This window comes from Helianthus annuus, chromosome 4, assembly GCF_002127325.2.
Source record: "Helianthus annuus cultivar XRQ/B chromosome 4, HanXRQr2.0-SUNRISE, whole genome shotgun sequence".
Classification (NCBI taxonomy): Eukaryota; Viridiplantae; Streptophyta; class Magnoliopsida; order Asterales; family Asteraceae; genus Helianthus; species Helianthus annuus.
The window spans coordinates 44,102,500-44,107,925 of record NC_035436.2 but is presented as its reverse complement, the minus strand read 5'-3'; positions in this window follow the sequence as shown (position 1 = coordinate 44,107,925).

The window sequence follows — 5,426 nt, the reverse complement described above, 5'->3', positions numbered from 1 at the left end:
TTCATGTTCTATTTAATGCTTGATGATCATATTATTTGGATGTTGAAAGATCTTGTATTACCGTCTTGTATATGTCGATGATCTGGTTTAGTATGATCCGTGGCTAAGTTTGATGATTAATGATGAAACTGTTAATTGAGTAATTTAAATGATTGTATGAGTTGAAATGATTGGGTGATTGATTGATGAGGTCGACTAACTGTTAAGCAATAGTTAGGGTTTCTGGAATTCGTAACTGTTGATGATGATCATGTTTCACCCCGACGAAATCCCTGTCCCGACGAAGACCCGACGAAAATTCAATCACGACGAAATCCCTTTGAGATTTCGTCGCTCAAGGGATTTCGCCGCCTGGGGGTTTTCGCCGAAGGGATTTCGCTGAGTGTCTTGTCAAGTTGGGAAAACGACACAGTAACTCAGTTAAGTCTGTTAGGTCTGTTAATGGATAGCTATGTTAGAATAAACTGAGAAATCAACTATGTGAAGCATGAATTGTAGGAACTTGATTAACTGTTTATGTGTTACATGATGTTAACCGCCAAGCACACTTTGTGGTATTAGACTTCATGTGAAACCTTACAAACATAAACTGATTGTGTATACGTGCATACTATAGGCTTTGACGGAATATTTGTGAGCACGTAATTTAGCAAACCGAGGTGAGTTCACACACTTTCTAAGGCATGGGATTCCCGGTGGTTTGGAATGGGTTAAGGAGTTAAAACGGAACCTACATATCCTCCTTGGGTAGGATATGTACCTCCATTCTCCAAGGGTAGGATGCCAATGTTAATCATTGTTAGTGCATCCGTCTGTCGACTTCATCTTGTATCGAGTCTTGTATAGAAATAGATAGATTAAGGCTCGGAAATCAAGAAAGTGGAATTTAGTGGTGATTCCGCTTGAAATGACATTAGGTCATTTCAAGCGAAATCTAATTGATTCTGATTCCGCTCGAAGTGGTACTTCTGATTCCGCTTGAGTTTACTGTATTGATTCCGCTTGAAATGAACATAGTCATGTTTAAGCAGAATCTCATCAACTATAAGTAGGTATCTTCAAGCGAAATCAGATATAGTTTTCCGGTTTGAGAAACGAAGTGCTGCCGAAGTGTCGTCATCCTGTAAAAAGTCATTATATGAATCAAATCGACAGTTTAAAGTGATATGTGTGCTGAATTGACCTTAGTTTGTCTGTTTCCGCCATTCAAACTAAGAAAAACTCTTCTGATCGACTCGTTCGGGTCTGAAAACGATCCTACAAGTGGTATCAGAGCTCAGGAGGAAGAGTTCATACCAATTCAGCTGCATTTTCTGGTTTCTACACCTTCTTTCTCAAATTGTAAAATTTTTCATGGTTAAAATCGGTTCAAATTCTCACATATCACGCGTAATCATGTTTTAACAAACCCTCGAAAGTTTCAGAATTAAAATTGATCTAAAACTTAATATTTTCGTTATTCCGCTTGAAATTTTGTTCGAAATGATGATGTCATTGTTATTTCGCTTGGAATTTGTCCTAGTTCCGCTTGAAAACGACATTCCGCTTGAGTGATTCTGCTTGAATCACTGTTTCCGCTTCAAAGCTGATTCCGCTTGGACAGTCCTTGTGATTCCGCTTCAAAAGAGATTTCGCTTGAACTTGTGTTGTTGTTGATTTCGCTTGAAAATAGTATTTCACTTGAAATAGGCATATTGTGAATTTGTGAAAACCGAAACATGGAGAACGAGTTTTATAATGCCTTTGCTAGTCCAATGAATATTACTCAAAGTACATTTCTTGAAAATGAGACGGGGACATCACAAAAACCGCCTAAGCTTTTGGATATTGATGATTATAATGGTTGGTCCAAACGTTTTTGTAACTGGGTTGAAGCTTATCATTTGGATGCTTGGGAACATACTGAAGTTCAATATGAAAGACCAACAAAAAACAATAATCAGATAATGCCAATTAGAGAAATGAGTGCTGATGAGAAAAAGAAGTATAGAGATGAGAAATTGATGGTTAGTCGGTTACAGCAAGCGATTAAAGAGGACATATTGGTTCTTCTTCAACATGAAGGAAGTGCATATTCGATTCGGAATGAATTAGAAGCAAAATTTCTGGGAAGTGATGATATGCTCAAGAACAAAATGTCACTTATGAAGAAAGAATTTGATCTTTTCCGTGGTTTGAAATCAGAAAATACCAAGCAGATTATTGAAAGATATTGTAACTTGTTGAAAAATATGACAAAATTAGGCATCAAAAAGGATACAGATGAATTGATTGAGAAACTAGCTGATGCGTTACCTCATGATATTTGGGAAATGTATCTGATGATGTTGAGAAATAATAGAAAGGAATATAAAAAGTTAACACTGGGTGAGTTTATTAAACATCTTGAAGCTCAAGAGATGGAGTAAAGAAAGGTTGCTAGGATGAAGAACTATGATGGAGAACAAGACATCAGATTGTATTTCAAAAGTGTTGTTAGTGATAAGATCAATTTTTCTCCAAAGGTTGAAACTGCTTTTAATGCAAAAGGTTCTTCTGAAAATTCATCTCAGGGATCAAGCAGCAAAACAGGATTTTCTTCATTTCCAACATTTGATCCACATATTTCTACAACAATGAGTGGCAAAGTTCTTCAATGCAACATTGCTTTAAATCTTGAAAATGATCAGAATTATACTGAGGAAGTTGCTAAAAGTCACATGTCCTTGTTGGTGACTGTGCTTGAATCCTATGGAGGTTTAGTTGAAGTGTGTTGAGGAGAGATGAGAAATTCAAACAGATCACAGGAAGAGATGATCTCCGTGAGGCTAGTGTTTCTACTTTAGGTTTTGACAAATCTAAAGTCACTTCTTTTCGTTGCAGGGAAAAAGGACACTTCAAGAGGGAGTGCACTAATCGCGAAGTAAGTGGAGCTCAAAATCCATTCAACAACAATGATTACTACCGAAAGACCATCTACCATCAAGCTGCTCATCAACCAACTCAACAACAGGCACAAACTGCACATGGTAGAAAAGAAATTGAAGATTCAAAGAGAGCATGTCTGGTAAATCAGGGCAAGGAAAGTGGATTCAGTTGGGATAAATACATTCCAAAGGATAGTAAAGTATGTTTGGCAGATCAAGAAGATGAAAAATTGCCAGAAGGTTTCAGTTGGGACAATTATTGCCCAGACAAAGAATTCATGGCCATAGAGATTTCAAATGCTAAAGCTTTTGTTGCTAATGCTTCTGATGAATATTGGGCAGAAAAATACGGAAAAATTGCAAAAGCTGAAGAATAGAAATGGAAGAAATATGAAGAAGAAGAACAGGAACAAGCTGAAGCTGAGAAAAAGAAAAAGGCTAAAGAAGAAGTTCAAGTAAGAATAGTCAAAGAAGTTCCAGAATTTGAAATCAAAACAGATGTTGATGCAGTCAAAGTTCCTGAGAAGTGTATGATTTGTAATTCTCTGATTAAGTAAAACAATGAATTGCTCCACAACATAAAAAGGTTGAAAGAATCATATGATACCTTGAACAGAGAAATGAATAAGTACAACGATTCAAGTAGTGAACAAGTTGTAGCAATGAATACACTCAAAGGAGCGTACATGAGACAGCTTGACAATGTCAACTACTACACAGAGAAGTATGCTGAGCTTGAATTGAAGTTGGCAACACAATGAATTGAAACTGAAAGGGTTAACAATTTATTGAAAAGTTACTCTTGTTCTACTTTTGTTGTTGATAGGATTTACCCAATTGTGGAATGATTGAAGATGTTTGAGGAAGAGAAGACTTTGGAAGAAAAGAAGTCCGAGACAAAAGAAGATGGTGAAGTAAAAATTTCTAGTAACAAACCAAGTGTTGTCTACAATAGATGTCCACCCCCGGTTGAAAATGGATATTCTCCTCGAAATCCAAATTCTGAATGAGTCAAAAAGGCAACAAACTTACAGTGGGAGTCTGGGTCGTCAGATAATTTGCCAGAAAATATTGATGTTACGTTCACATCGTCTGACACTGATCATGAGTCCAAGTTGATAAAAAGTGTGGTCGACCAGGTGTTGGATAAAGATGACATAGAGGAGTCAAAAACGGAGTCCAAATCCGAGTCAAAGTCTGAGTCCGACACATCAAAATCAACAATCAAAAAGGACAAACGCGTTTATGATAAGGAGTTTTTGTTATCAAAATCTAATTTGAATGACGAACCGGTCAAAGTAGTATATACTTTGAAAGATTCTGACAAATTATATTCTGATGAGATTTTTCCAATAAGAAGTGTTAGAATTGAAATGATTCAAAAGGTTTTCAAAATCACGGAAATTAATATTTCTGAAATAAAGGATTTAAATCTTTCTGAAAAACCTAAACAATACACTTCAAGAGATCAACAAAGAATAAACAAGAAAATGGGTAACAATTATGGTTATAGTATTCAAAAGAAACCAAACCATAATGGTAATTTCAAAAGGAAAGGTCTTGGATTTAATCAACCGAAAAATTATAAAAATGAAAAAGTTTATAAACCAAAAACTGTGATTGTTTCAGGAAAATCATCAGAGTCTGAAAAAGAGCAAGCATTCAGAAAGCAGACAAACAAAGAATTCCTTGCAAAGATGCAAGAGAACATGAAGAAAGTTGTTGCTCAGAAGAAGACAGAGATGAGAACATGTTTTCAATGTAAAACAGTTGGTCATATTGGCAGAAATTGTCCAAAGGCAATAAAGATAAAACAGAGAGTATCTGGTAAACTAAAAGAAAAAAATGTTGAAAAAACTGAACTTACAACCAGAAAATTTACAGGTTTTGAAAATTCAAAATTTGAGGTTGGTGAATGTTCAAGGAATGTTTTAAAAGGAAAAGAAAATCTGAAAAATCAGAAATGGGTGGTTAAGGGTTCAGGAAGTAGTTCTAACGATGAATCTGATTTATCAAAATCAGAGGAGCTATCTACTGGCGATGAATCTGTCTCCACAAAGACAGAGGAGCCACATGTTGTTGTTAAAGATGAGAAGAAAGTTCCGCCAGTGGATGATGTAAATTTTCCACCACTGAAGGCTGAGAATTTAAGATCTAAAATCGGCAAAGTTGAAATTTCAAATCAATTTTATTCTGTAAAGAATAAATTTGATGTTGAAAAAACTTTCAATGGAAATGTGAAACACATTTTTGGAAAGATGGTCGATGGTAAGGCCAAAGGAGTGAAAGAATTCTATGCTTCCAAAAAGAATGTTCACAATTCTGTTGAAAGTGAAGATGAGAAAGAAATAGTTACACCCAAGGATGGTCAGGCCTGGGTGTCAATATTTTTCAAAGAATAAAAACCTGACTTGCCGGAGCTCCCAAGTTGGTAATCGTGGAGCATGAATCAGCATCTTTCTTGAAAATGTTTTTGAAAAGTTAACATTGAAAAGTGTGAATTGCCGTAACTCCCAGGTT